Below are 14,443 nucleotides of genomic sequence, written 5' to 3' on the forward strand. Positions count from 1 at the left end.
TCCAGGCTAGCATGGGCTACTTAACAAGATCCTGCCCTGTTAACAAACTCTCGGAGTCCAGTGTGCATCCATACATGTTTAAGATGTTGGAAAAGAAACACTTCGTTTTATACTGTCAATTCATTTGTCACCAGGCCCACTGTCTCTGGAATTTTATATGATCACTAAGCTTATCTGTTTATCTGGCTGTTTCTTGGGGTCATCCCTGCCCTGGCTGATGATGTAACTCACCCAACACTTAGTCAAACTGATGTGAAAACAGCTAAGAGACAGAGGCCAGTCTGTCTCTTAGAGGCATTTCTAAAGCAATGCCACCTCTTTTTAAATTACACCAGAGCAGCCAGCCATGAGGAAATGAAGTTCCCAGGGAACACACTCCATGTCTCAGAGCTGAAACGTGGATCCGTTACGTTCATTTACCTGGCTTTCCAAGATCTGAAAATGCATTTTACCACAAAATAATCACTACCCCAGCCCCATCGCTGGTCTGAAGTGCAACCAACGACAGCATTTACAGTTTTCCAGTCTGGAAGCAGTCCAGAAACCCTCTTTACCTGGGGGTTCCTGATGGACTTGTTCCTGAGCTTGACCGGTCACAAGTTGTCAGTTCACCGGGAACACCAGGGCCTTGAACTTCAGTCTTGGATGTAGAATGTTAAGAAAGGAACTGGTTACAATATGTTCTCTGGATCGCCCCCAACTCTCCACCACCTTGGGAAAGTCACTGTGACCCTGCCCACAGCGTCCCAGGGTCGCCCAAGAAAGTTCTGTGCTCCTCCCTCAAGAGGAGCTGGGAGAAGGAGGGGCCTTTCTGGCTTCCTTTAGGAGAAGGGAGTGGGGTAGGGTTGGGGGTAGGCGAGCAGCCCGGAGTCTCAGGGTGCATCTCAAAGACATTATATACCACCATGGATTTTTCTTAAAAAGAATCTTAACTTTCTCTCAAAAAAAAAAAAAAAAAAAAAGTCTGGGGAAAAGGAGGGGTACAGTTGTTCCAGGCTAGTTGGAGTGAGCACTGGGGCAGAGTCACCCTCCTGACTGGCACACTGGCACTCCTGGCTCCCTTCATCCATATCAGGCCAGCAGGACAGCCAGGGGCACAGAGGAGACTTTAAGCTGACCCTATACAGGACCCACTGTGGCACTGGTCTTTGGAGGGCAGAGACATGAGGTAGATTTAGCAGAGTCTCTGCCCGACTGCTGGGGCCTGCCCCACCTCTGTCCAACTAGGGTCAGGCACAGTGTGGAAACTGGTGCTCAAAGAGGGTCGGCTGCTGGTGACACGAACTCGGGCGTTTCTCCAGATTGACAGCAGTGGCCTGGCTCAGTGACACCAGGATCAGTCTGTCCGGGCCTCAGGTTACCTCACCTCTAAGATCTCTGAGGGTCTCAGGAAACGCCCCCCGGCGAGTGACGCCCAAAGGTACCACGCCTGGGAAGGGCGCACCCAGATGTCACCGCCCGTGGGCCCTCCCCTCCAGGGGACAACCAGAAGACCCAGCGTCGCTCCAGTTCCAGGACTCCGCGAAGCCCCCAGTCCCACCACCAGCGGAAAACTCGAGGGTTCGGTGCCCGCGCCTGGTGCTCCCGGGGACCCAAAGTAGCGGACAGTCCCGCGCGTCCCGAAAGTCGCAGGAGTTCCCAGAGTGTGCCCTAGCCGGTGCCTGTGGGTCTCCAGACTCGCGCCCCTCGTCCGCGCGCATGCGCCACCGAGTCCCTCCCCTCCCCGTCCACCCACCTCACTGTCCCGGGACAGGGGACGCCTGGCTCCCGCCCCTGCGCGTGCCCTCCGATTCCGGGCACCCGAAGCTGGGGGTTCTCAGGGCCGGCGCGCCCGGGGAGGTGGTGCCAGCCGGGGCACAAGCGGCTGCCTCCACCCCCCGTCACCCCTGTCGTGGGGCCGCGGCGTTCCGGGCCCCGGCCCGGCACCGCCCCCGTGCGCCCGTGCCAGCCGCGCCCCCACGACACGCGCCGCCCCTCGGACGTCCCCTGCGGGGTCCCGGGGAGAGGTGACCGCCCCGGAAACTCCGCCCCCTAGGCCTGAGCCGTGGCTCAGGACGAGGCACACCCCCCGGACGGCAGCCTCTGATTGGCTGCTGCGGGGTGAGGGCGGGGCTGAAGAGGCCCGGGGCAGCTCTCCTTGGTGCCCATTTAGTGCCTGGGGGCCGGGGCATCCGTTGATAAACTGAGGCTGGCTAGGTGAAGGGACTACCAAGGTCACCCGACGGGCGAGGAGAGCCCTGCGGGAAGCCTGCACCCCGGCGCGCGCTCGCTCCTGCTCCCAGCCCTGCGCACCAGCCGGGACTGAAGTTTAAGGCTGCGGGTCGGGTGGAGCTTCCCGCCGGGTGCCCTTGGTGAGCTGGTCTAGACCGCGGAGGGCGCTCCGGGAGTCCTGGGAGTTCGTGAGGTGGTGGGCTGGAGGGATCTGATCTTCAGAGCCCCAGGATGCGAAATGGGAAGTAAAGGAAGAGCGAGCCGGGGCACGCGGCAACAGGTGGCCGAGGTGCCAGGGTGGGTGTGGCGGACGGTGAGCGCAGAGGCTGAAGGGCATTGGGGACGGTCGCGGGGAGGCGCTGCCGCTCCGACCCTCCTCCTTCGCCCCTCCCCGCCCCGGGCTGCGGTCCCTGTGCGTACGTTTAAGGGGTTGAGGGGCTGATCGTGCCCAGCTCAGCCACTGGGGCTCTGCCAGCTCCCAGAGCAGGGGGGGCGGGAGGGGGAGACCACGACCCGGCACAGCCTCTTTGTTTGCGTCGCCCCTGGATCTCCGCTCTCGGAATGCGTAAGGCCCCCGGGGTGCCAACGCATCAGGACCGCCGCTCCTTTGGGAACGAAATGTGTGCTATGCCAGCCCTCCTGTCTGTCCTCAAGCTGCGCCTGCCACGATGCTATTTGTGGCGATGAGCGCCCCCGGGAGAACCTACTCGGGGAAAGGAAACTTTAAACACACATCTCCTCAGACTGGCACAGTCGGGAACTTCTTTTAAACCCCATCCTTGCTGATCAGCCTCATACCTGTGGTGAACTCTGCCCCACCCTCCGGACACCCACAGAACCTTCCCTGCTTGCCTCCCGGCAAGCTCTCTTTTTCTTGCACACCCTGGCCAGGAAATCGCTACTGTTTGTATTATGCTTCAAAGCTTGCAAAACTGGGACCCTGGAGATGGCTGAGCCGGTAAAGGTGCTTGCTACCAATCCGGATGACCTGAATACCGTCCTGGGGCCCCACATGGTGGGAGGAAAAAACCAGCTCCTGCAAGCTGTTCTCTGACCTCCATATGCGTACACACACACACACACACACACACACACACACACACACACCAGCCACTCTGCTACATACAATAAATAAACGGGGGTGGGGGAGGGAAGGACCTTGCAAAATGACCTGCCTGTATGGTTTCCTGGATGACCCAGGGGATACTCAGAAATAACATTATTCCCTTGTCTTATCAGCGGCACAAAGCGTTGTGCTACGTGGCATCTTTCAAACAGTGAGCAAGGATGGCTGGAGGCCGCCCACAATAGCTGCATCCCTGGAGGACCCTCCCCCCTCCCCCAGTGTCCTAGGTGGCCGGGGTGGCCACTGGAAAGTGAGCTTTCAGTTACCTGGCGCACAGCAGGTCCAAAGCTCGAGAGATCAGAGTCCACAGGCAGGGGTGTTGCCTTCCTTTTCAGAGGGTTTTGCCAGAAACCCAGTTCTACCGGACATTTGGAATGATCTGAAAAGAATAGTTCGGAATGAGAGGGGTCAGCAGAGTAGCTGCGAACACAGAGAACACAGCCCAATGACAGCTGGAATTCCGGGAGTTCCCAAGGTTCCAAGAAGAAGAAAAAAAAAAAAAAAAAAAAACAAAACAAAACAAAAAAAAAAAACACGTGGGTTTTGTTTGTTTGTTTTAAACTACAAGCCTAGAGGAATCACTTTATAACAAAGCCTTCCTGCCAGCCAGCCTCCCTTAGAAATCCTGACCCACCGTCTCTTGCTCACATGGCCCTCTGTCACTTGCCGCAGAGGATGGTGAATTTTGTTCGGCAGACTGCTTTGAGAGGAGAGAGCTGCAAGGGCTTCCTCCACCCACCTCAGAGGGTGCACACCTGGGATGCCTTCTGCTTCCTGTGGTGTTGAGGGGGTGTAGAGACATATAGATAGGCACCTGCAACTCGGGGCTGAACAATGTCCTTGTGTCCCCTAGTTGGCACATTAGGAACCACTGGAAGTTTTAGGGTCCCGTGTCCTAGTTCACCCTGGATGGCTTTTGAGACGCAAGACGTATGCCAGCTGCAAACGTGTTGGGTCACATCTCCCGCTCTCCTGGGACATGTACGGCCCGTGGGCTCCAGGTTGGACACATTTGTCCAATGTCCCCTTCCCTGACCAGTTTCAGGCCTAGGAGAGAAAGCCATTCTGGAAAGCCCCTCCTGCATGCACCCGCCTGCCAGAGGTGGATGGGAGGGGTACCAGCAGGGTGCCCCTGCAGTGAGTGTACAGATAGTGGGGGGGAGCCTGGTACAGGAAGCCCAGCAACCCCACTACCTGCCTTCCCCCACACTTGGAGATTCTCCCGTGGGTCTGGGGTCCAGGCCCATCTATGTTTACCTGGCAGCTTATGTAAGTCCTTTCCAGGAACCACCCAAGGCCTCTGAGGGTCACTGGCTTGCCCTCTGCTGATCTGCAAAGCCTCATATCATGTGTCATCTGACAGGACAGTGGCCTCTGATCTCCTGGAAGCGTGCCTTCCATCAGGTGGTGGAAGTCCACCAGGGCAGGAGAAGTCGGTATTTGCTGATGGAAAATAGGAAGCTGCTGATGGCCCGAGGTGGACTTCAGTGAAGAGAAAGCCTGGTATGTCCTTGGATGTCACCCTAGGACTGGCATTCACCACCCAGGAAACGAAGTATGTTCGCCTTAGCCACGAGACTCGCGGTAGCCCTGGAAGGCAGCTCCACCTACCTCTTCACAGATGAGGAAATCAGGGGCAGAAGCCACCTGGAGAGAGTAGGGGTGCTCTTGGACCTCATATCCATGCAGCGATCTGTACTTATCTGGTACAGAGGCCAACTGCTGGCTTGACACTTCAGGTTCTGGCAGACGTAGGAGCCTGGCGCTCTGGACTGTCCTGTCCCCAAGACTCTTGGGGTTGGCATCAGACAATTCAAAAGCCATGGCAAGGAGAGACGGGCACAAGGAGGGAGAGTGTGGAAGTGATATGAGGTGGGCAGAGGCGGGCAGGGGCAGCTGTCCAGGGAGAGCCTTGTAGCTGAGGGGGGCCAGGGGGCAGGTCTGGAGGGCTGGCATTTGTCCTGAGGTCTGTGGGAAGCTGGCCATGGATGGTCTTTCGCTGGGCTGCAATCCCACCAGAGCAACACATGAGAGCTATGTCACTTGTTAGCCAAGCAGTGGTGGTGGGTAAGGCTCTAGTCTTCGGGATCCAGAACCTGCTACTTGGAGACTGCTGCTTCACAGACACTCTACCCTTCTTGATAATTAACCTGTCTCCAAACCTAAGTTTACAGGCTCCCTTTGCTCACTGTGGGTCAGATGTCTATCTTTGTCTCGGAAGGTCAAAGCAGAGTTACAATAACTCTGCTCTTGGCCCCTCTCCCCTCCCCGGGCACAGACACTCTCCTTGTGGATACATGTGACTGCGTCCCCAGTGGGCTATGTCTCGGGGCACTGGGTCATGGGTGCCTTTTATCCAAACCAGAGCACAGGCTTGCAGAGTGACCCACTGTATACTTCAGGAGTCTCCGTGCAGAGTCGAGATTCAACTCCCAAAGGCTATTTGTTCTGGCCTGGACCAGAGCTAGCACCATGAGCTACCTGGCTGTGAGTGGGCAAGGGTCAGGAGAGTAGAGATAAAGGCACAGTGTGTTAGTCTCAAGTGCATGCCAGGTGTGGTAGCTCACGCCGTGGGCCCCAGCACTTGGCAAACAGTGGAAGGTGGATTTCTGTGAGTCTGAGACCAACCTGTTCCATACACAAGTCCCAGGACAGCCAGGGCTACATAAAGGAAGAGACCCAGTTTCAAAACAAACAAAATGTGCTTGCTTTGTTTTCGAGAACATGTGGTCAAGTTCAATCTGAAAATATTAAACGGGCGTCGCACACATTTCGAATAACGTTTACTACAGTAATGTATTATTACAGTTATGCCACTTGATTGTACCCTCCTATTGTGCCTGCTATGAAAATTAAGCTTTATTCTGGATCTGAACGAATAGGAAAAACCCAGTGTCTCTGGGTTCTGGTACTGAGCTGCAGCATCTACGGGGTGCTTGGAAGTACCCATTACTGCCTCATCCCCCTTGGCACTGCTCTGACCATTAGTTTAGTTTTGGTCTTGCTCTACTCATTTGTCACTCTGTAACTTTGGCATTGGACTTGACTCCCACAGGAGCCTTCCCATTTAGCAAGTAAAGCTGTCGTGTTTTCCCTGGGATCCTGAGGAAGGTACTTGTATGATCCCCCTAAAAGGATACACATTCTTAATGTGGTGACCACTAGCCTGAGCTCCTTAAGATCCATCTCACGGCTGAAGCGGCCCTCTCTTCAGGCCCCTTTTCCATGTACCGTGCACACAGCTTAGTTCCCCACTGTCTGGCATTTTCTGGTTGCCAGTTTCTCCTGCAGGCACTATGGCCACATGCCTCCTCACACCGCCCTCCCCTCTACTCTCTTGGCTTTCACAGAAGAGTGTCCTCTGTCCAGAGCAGCCTGCACACTCCAGGCTCCATGGCACTCTGTAGAAGGGGCTAAGGGCCCTGCAGCACATCAGCGGAGCTCAGGAAGGCTGCCTTTGTAGATAAGACCAGCTGGATGGCCCTACATTTTACTAGGAATTGGACTGTGTCCCACACCTGGTTCCCTAGATGAGGATGGGTCATGTTTAACAAAGGTTTTGTTTTGCTTTTTAGCTCTTCAGCAAAGCGGAAGGAAAAGATATATTGAAGAATTTCAGCCTTTATTCATTTATTTAAAGAAATACATGTTTCTTCCCTGAACATCCTTTAGAATCTGTTATTGTTGAAAATACCCCTTTGCTTTGGTTTTGGTTTGGTTTTGTTTTTCGAGACAGGCCTTTCCCTGTGTACAGCTGCGCAGGGCTGTCCTGGAACTCACTCTGTAGACCAGGCTGGCCTTGAACTCAGAGAGCCACCTGCCTCTGCCTCCCGAGGGCTGGGATTGAAAGGCATGTACCACTACCACCAGGCTGAAAATACCCTTTCTTATTTAAATTCCCTAAATAACATGCTGGGGTTATCAGGAAGGGATAAATTTGTTCTGACTTGGCCTCTCCAAGTGCTAGCAACCCCACGATGCGTCTCCAAGTGGGTTAAAGCCCAGGCCCCCTGCTTCGCCTCCCACTTCTGGCCTGATGGGCTCTGTTTACTGATCCACTCTAGGTGAGCTGCAAAGGCTTCTTGATATGATTCTGGAGTTTCCGTGCCCAGCCCTCTCCCCCAGCTTTATTGGCTTTATTTGTGATATTTATTTTTCAAGTCAACACACTGGCTTATGTTGAGACTTGTAGAGTGAAATACAACATTCTGCGCAAGGCCTTGATTCTGATCTTGCAGGAGGCCAAGGAGCAGGGTGTGGGCGGCACAGCCTGCAGGGGTTTTGCACACACAGGGCTCTGGCACAAGTCGCTGGGCAACCTCCCAGGGCTCAGATTGGAGAGGCATGTTTCCCTCTGTCTGGGAGCCTCAGGAGAGCTTCAGAGGGGCAGCTAGAGGCAGGGATGAAAGCTTCTTTCCTGATAGTGTGAGAGGCCATCCATTCCTCTGGAAAATAGCCTGGGGTGGTGAAGGACACGGGGGGTCAGCCCCCATGGGAAAAAACAAATTTGCTAACAAATTTGTTCTGAGCAAAAGGCGGTTAGCTGGCAGGACAGCCTGGGGACGGAGCCCCATCCTCCCATTCCCAGGCTGGAAGTGCTGGAATGAACCGAGGTCTCTGTCAAGTATTAGTGCTGCTGAGTTTCACTTTTAAAACAACCCCAAACCTATGTGGCAGTACTAAATAGGAGCGGAGGGCCAGCTTGATTCCTAGTCTTCCTGCCCAAAAACCACAGCACCGACAGGCAGCAAGCTGGGCCCTGGGTTCTTATCCAGTTGCTGAACCACATCTTGGCACTCCCTCATTATCTTGGCCTACAGTGTCCTGGGCTGGTTATGCTCTGTCTAGCTTAATTACTGTCCCTGGTACTTGCTTTCCACAGTCCCCCCATGACACTCCCCCTACCACCACGACTTGGGAAAAACCTCAGTCTACTGCTTACTGGGTCATTTGCTGGCTTGTATCCCTCCCTCCTCAGAAAGGGAAGAGTTTGCCTTCACTGGCTGTGTGGCCTTGGCACCTGGTAGGCTCCCACAGAAGACCGAGTTGCGGTTTCTCTTGCTGATGAACGGTGCCGGCCACATGCTGTCCAGCTGGAAGCAAGAGCCAGGTCTGTAGCCTCGCAGTCCAGAGGTACGGCTACAGAATCACCCTGCCAAGACACAGTCTTGGAATGTAGGCAAAGAGGCTGGGGCTAGGTCTTGCTGGTAATGGAGAGCCAAGAGAGAGGACAGGCAATCACAACCTCAAGGACAGGGACTTCCCCGCCTACTTGTCCTAACCTGTCCCAGGCCCAAGAGAAGGAGCAGAGTTCACTCTGCAGAGATGGTGCATGCAAGGGACAACGGACCTATGCTGCAGAGCTGGCCAGAGCTGAGAGTGGTCTCACCTTAACCCTAAAAACAGAGGTGGGAGGGGACACTGCTGGTTCTCCTGATTGACGCAGAAAAGCAGCTGTCTTGGGAAGAGGGCGAGAAGTTCTTCAGTTAACAGAAGGAGGCAGGTCCAAGTGACAGATGCTAACATTCAAGGATAAGTGTGCTGCTCACAGAAATGACTCAAGTGACTTTGGAGAGTGGAACTCCAAGCTCCCTCGCATTTCCCAGATAAGTTTGGGAAACTGCAAGCAAAGTTAGAAAGACAACAACCATGAGAAACAGCCGGTTCGTTCAGAGCACGAAGTTTGCTTCACCCTATGGACAGAAGTGGTTCCTGAGGAGATCTGTTTCTGGTGTGTGTGTGTGTGTGTGTGTGTGTGTGTGTGTGTGTGTGTGTGTGCGCGCGCGCGCGCGCATGCGTGTTCCTGTGGGTATGGGTGCAAGTGTATGTGTGCAAACCCTGGGTATGGTTCCTCAGGCATCATCCACTTTCTCCTGTTGAGACAGGGTCTCCCACTGGCCTAGAACTTGCCAAGCAGGCTAGGCTGGCTGGCCGTGAGCTCCAGGGATCTGCCTGTCTCTACGTCCACAGAACTGGGATTGCAAGTGTGTACTACTGTGCCTGGCTTTTTTTTTAAACAAGAGTTATAAGGCTTGAACTCGATCCTCATGCTTATAAGGTTTCACTGGCTGAAATATCATCATTCTGTACTCATGCTTTTAAAATGTGTTTTACGTTTTAAATTTTTATTTGGGGTTGGGGGAGGGGAGGCGCCCAGCATAGCACACATGTGGCGAAGAGAGGAAAACTTAACACCGCTCGGTTCTCTCTCTCCTTCCACCACGTGGGTTCCAAGGATCAAAGTCAGGTCATTTGGCTTGGGAGAGAGCGCCTTTACATGCTGAGCTGTCTGTCCAGCCCCTTGTTTATACATCACTTATTAAGAGCAAACCTGCTTCTCCCGGTCTGCCACATAGGGTGGAAGGCACAGTGTTAAAACAACCACCGTGTGTAAGAAAGTCAGGACATACCACCTCCCTGTTCATCAGTTACCTGCCTGAAGCCATCTGGCCTGCCCACCTAGGACTCCCTGCCCAGGACAGTCCTCTGCTTCTTGAAGGAAGCTGTCTTAGCTGTAAAGAGACACCAAGACCAGGCGAGTCTTATAAAGGAAAACATTCCATTGGGGCTGTCTTACAGTGCAGAGGCTTAGTCCATTGTCGTCATGGCGGGCAGCATGGCAGCACGCAGGCAGATGTGGTGCTGGAGAGGGTAGCTGAGGGTTACCGTATCTGGATCTGCAGACAGCAGAAGAGAGAATGACCCTGGGCCAGGCCTGAGCATCTGAAACCTCAAAGTCTCTCCCCAGTGACACACCTACTCCAACAAGGCCCAACCCCCAATAACACCGCTCTCAGAGTCTATGGGGGACATTTTCGTTCAAACCACCCCAGAAGCTGAGGTGTGCAATGTGTTGGGCCTGAGCGTGGTCCTTTCTCTCTTACAATTAAGGTGTGATTTCTGATAGAACCCAGAAGCTGCAGCTCAGTCTGAAGCTCTCAGGCCGAGACTGAGGCTGGCTCCACAGCCCAGGCTCACCTAGAACTCAGCCTCCCAAGTGCTGGGCTTAGGCATACACCACTATGTCTGGCTTCTGTCTGGGAGTTCTTCCTCGTGGTGCCTTGGTTATGTTTTCTTGCTGTGTGTCTCTCCCGGTGCTTCTCCACACCTTTGAGCCAGTCTTTGCTGGGGTCCCACAGGACTGAGGGTAGAGGATCCTTCTGATGACCATTTCTGTTTGGCTTACACATCTACCACCTCAGATCACCTGAAGCCAAATTTATGGCCACCTAGATGTAAGACTCAGGATGCCAAGTCCGGTCACCCTGAGAGCGGGTCGCTGGACGCCTGCTGAGTGAGGGAGAATCTCTACTGAGGCACCTACCTTGCCAGCTGTCTGCTCACACACTCCCCAGCCAGTCTAGCTCCTTCAGGCTGATAGATGCCTCAAAGCAGAGGGCACTGACATCCTCCCACTCTTCCTCCCCAGCACAGGGTCGGGGTTCCCCTGGGTCCTGGCATCTTTTTTGTGTTTTCAACATACGTTTGAAGATGATTTTACTCACAGCTGATGCCTCCTCACTTCCCAGAGCAGGAGTTGACGTGAGCAGCCTAGCTAGCACGCTGTTTCTGCACACGCAGCTGGGCCTCTTATTTTACTGGGTACAGTGTGTGTGTGTGTGTGTGTGTACATGTGATACATAGCGACCCTTCTTTCTCCACTTCCCCCTCCATTACCGGGGTTACAGCCTTTACATAGCCATATCCAACCTTTGTGGTGGGTGTCGGAATTCCAAATTCCAGTCATTCCCCATGCTTGTGCAGTGGGCACGGTTCAGGTAATAGGAGATGGTACCTGCCTCTGTATGAGTGACCCCTGACTCATGATGGTACGGGAGACCAGCTGGTAGTCACGGGGCAGAGGCTTTTACTAGAGGGTGTCACTGAGCCAGAGGAAAGAGGGTCAAACATCTCAGAGCTAACACCCTCACCCCACCCCTCGCCAGCTGCACAGCCCAGAGGGGCAACCGATGATACCGCAATGTGCCGTTCATCTCTGAGAGGGCCTCTCCTGCCTGCTCCCAGGGGTGGAAATTGAGGCAGAGAGGCTGAAAGGAAGTGTGGGCCTGATCCAGATGCATGGTCCTGCTTACATGTCCTCATGCTCCCTCCTGGGCTATGCGACCTTGGCCTCCCGGCGGCTGAGCTGTAAGACGAGAGGCTAGGCTGGCTGATCAGGACTGCCCCCACCAGCCTGGCATTCTGCGTAGTATCTGGAGGTGTGACTGTGACAGGCCCCAGAAGGAGAGTACCAGGGAGGCGTGTCCTGACTGGGGGAAAGGAGGCAACCATGTGACCTTCCAGACAGAGCCTTGTAGAGGCTTCTGTTCAGTGTCTCCTGCTCTGTGCTTTGGAAATGCACTCCAGACTAGCCCAGGCCCAGAATTAGCCCCAAGCCTATGGCCCTGGGGACCGGACTCCTTTCAGTGAACCCAGCAAGGCCAGAGAGGGCCAGCTGAAGGTCATCACCCAAGTCCATCCTGGGGCACGGACAATCTCTTTGTGCCTCTACCCTGAGAATGGCTGGCTGCCCTGGTTCCTCTCCGAGCCCTGCCATCATGCTCTTGCTTTGATCCGAACAGTGGCAGATCCTGCTGGGAGCAGGAAGAAAGAACTTCCAGGAGAGCCTCCTCTGGCAAATTGACAAAAGAGCAGATCCAGGGCCTGACTCCAGTGCATGCTGGGCTCTTCAGTCCAGGGTAGAGGCTGCTCAGAGCTCGGGCTGAAAGACGTGAAGGCCAGAGCTGTACCTCTTTGCCTGATTACCCTTGCCTCCTTTGGGAGGAAGCCTAACACATAGGTCAGCTAGGACAGACCTGGCAGGACCCAAGGTCACCAAGATCCCTGTAAACTGAGTGAACCCTGTGGGTTTTGTTTTTTCAGGTCCTGAGATGGGCTTCAGGAGGGCAAAGGTGATGAAGGCCAAATGTAGAGAGTCTCCCTCCACACTGTAGCCCTATCTGCTCATGCTGCACCTATCTGATTCCATGGGCTGACAGGCTCTGGCCACCTGAACATTCCCCTCCATCTCTGTCCACACCCCTATTCTGTGGCAGCCTGCAGTCCTAGGCAGAGCCCTGTGAGCCAACACCAGGAATCAGCCCCAGCGGCTTCTCCTCTCACCAGTCACTGGACTCGAGTTGTGCTGCTCCTTGCTCACTTTTCCTTACGTAGGGTGCCTCTGCTGCTCACTTCTGCTTTTCCTTTGATGGCTCACATCAGGTACCAGCTCCTCCAGGAAGGCCTCCTTGATCTCTCCTCCCTGTGTCCTGCTATATATGCTCCCTTCATTCCTGTACCTCCCACTGTTGTCAATGTACTGTAATGTCTGGTTCTTAGCTGTCTTTCGCACTAGACTAGAAACCCCTTGGGAATTAGGATTTCATCTGAGATTAATGATTAAAAAATAATAAAATGAGCCAGGTAGTGGTGGCATATGCCTTTAATCTTAGCACTCAGGAGGTAGAGGCAGGTGGATATCTGTGAATCCAAGGCCAGCCTGTTCTATAGAGCTAATTCCAGGACAGCCAGGGCTATACAGAGAACCCTGTCTCAATATTAATAGTAACAAGAAGAAGAAGAAGAAGAAGAAGAAGAAGAAGAAGAAGAAGAAGAAGAAGAAGAAGAAGAAGAAGAAGAAGGTTTTAGCCTTGTGACTGTGGAATCAGGGAAGAACACCATGGGTGCTAGAATAAGTAGGTGAAAAGGACACATAGTAATGAAATGTATTGAGGCAGCAACTACAAAAGGAAAACAGTAGCTTTGGAGAACATCTAGGTGACTCCACAGTTCTTCAGGGGTTTCTGGCTTGGGACACACAGATAAAGACACAAATTCCTGTGGCCCTCCTGCTAGGGAGGAGGTAGCTGGGGTCTTATGACAGACATCCTATCAAATCAGTGAGTTGTGTTCCTCAAGGTCACCAGTGGCACGGAATAACCACACACTCGAGTACCATTTCAGATGAAAAAGAAAGTACACGTGTACATGTATGTGTGAGCGTGTAGGCCAGCTTCTACGGGCAGGTACAGGTCTGTGTGCGAGCTCCTGTCTGAGCGGGTGCATCTGTGCGAACCTGTATTTGAGTATGTGCACACACTGCAGCTTTTTATTTGCTCTCTAGTAATTAGGAGCACAGGAGACAGCTGAGAGCGGCAGCTGCCCTGAACTTAGTCCAGTGACCCGCTGTCTCTTCACATCCAGGAAGGCCATGAGGCCTTGAACTCCACAAAGCCAAGGCCAGTAGGGGCAGCTTCTTTGAATGTCCACCTCCTCCCTTGCCTATTTCCCAGTTTCTTCTGCTCCACAGCAAGAAGTGTCTTCTGAGTGAAGAACATTCCAAGAGGCAGCTGAGACGCTCCTGTAGTTACTTCCTCTCCCAGCTTGTGCCCAGTAAATGGTGGGGTGCAGTCTGCCCTGGACCTTCTAGTGAAGGCGCCACAGAAATTTGAAGGGCTGTCCATTTTCCCAGCATTTGCTTCATTAGAGGAACAAAGATAGAATTGTAAGCACTTCCAGTAAAGGGCCACAAAGAATTTACTCCTTCCTTTCCTGATTTGAGCCTGTGGGGCTGCCCGGGAATTCAGTTGGGCAACCAATATGCAGAACACCCCAGGGTGCTCTAGTTCGTCCTGCATTGTTCACACTTGGCCCTTGTGTGTGCTTGGAACAATCTTCACCTCTCCCTTCCCTACACCAGGATTTCAAGCCCTCTTCCTCCAGCCTCCACACAGGACAGCCTGGAGCTAGGTTTGTCCTGGGTGGAGGTGCAGGGGAGCTCCACCTCTGCCTTACCTACAGGCATGACCCCTCCTCCCAGGTACAAAGCCAACTGCTCTCCAGGAGACAAGGATGGTGCTAGACAAGAGCTATGGGGCAGGGACAACAGAAGCAGATGCCAAGGACTTCAGGTCCAGGGCAGAGAGCATGGAGCTAGGCAAGGGTCCCTGGAGGAGACTTCCACCCTATGGGCCATTCTGCAGATGTTCAGAGAATCTACAAAGCCAGAGGTAGCTATAAGAGAGAGAGGGAGAGAGAGGATGGAAGGGAGGGAAGGATGGAGAGAGAGAGAGAGAGAGAGAGAGAGAGAGAGAGAGAGAGAGAGAG

General features: G+C 53.8%; 1 protein-coding gene across 5 annotated transcripts in view; it reads right to left on the reverse strand.

The window, feature by feature from the left end:
* Nucleotides 1–4,738, reverse strand: part of Ppara (peroxisome proliferator activated receptor alpha) — a 67,031-nt gene extending 62,293 nt beyond the window's left edge. Inside the window, exons 1-3 of one of the 5 annotated variants that reach the window (XM_055626886.1) lie at nt 4,595–4,738; nt 3,604–3,716; nt 555–640 (exon numbers count right to left, since the gene is read on the reverse strand). The gene's annotated coding sequence lies outside the window, so the exon portion shown is untranslated. The other 4 variants (XM_055626885.1, XM_055626884.1, XM_055626887.1 and 1 more) reach the window with 4 other exon arrangements.
* Nucleotides 4,739–14,443: the final 9,705 nt, after the last annotated feature.

Source organism: Psammomys obesus, unplaced genomic scaffold, assembly GCF_907164565.1.
Source record: "Psammomys obesus unplaced genomic scaffold, mPsaObe1.curated_primary_1811, whole genome shotgun sequence".
NCBI lineage: Eukaryota > Metazoa > Chordata > Mammalia > Rodentia > Muridae > Psammomys > Psammomys obesus.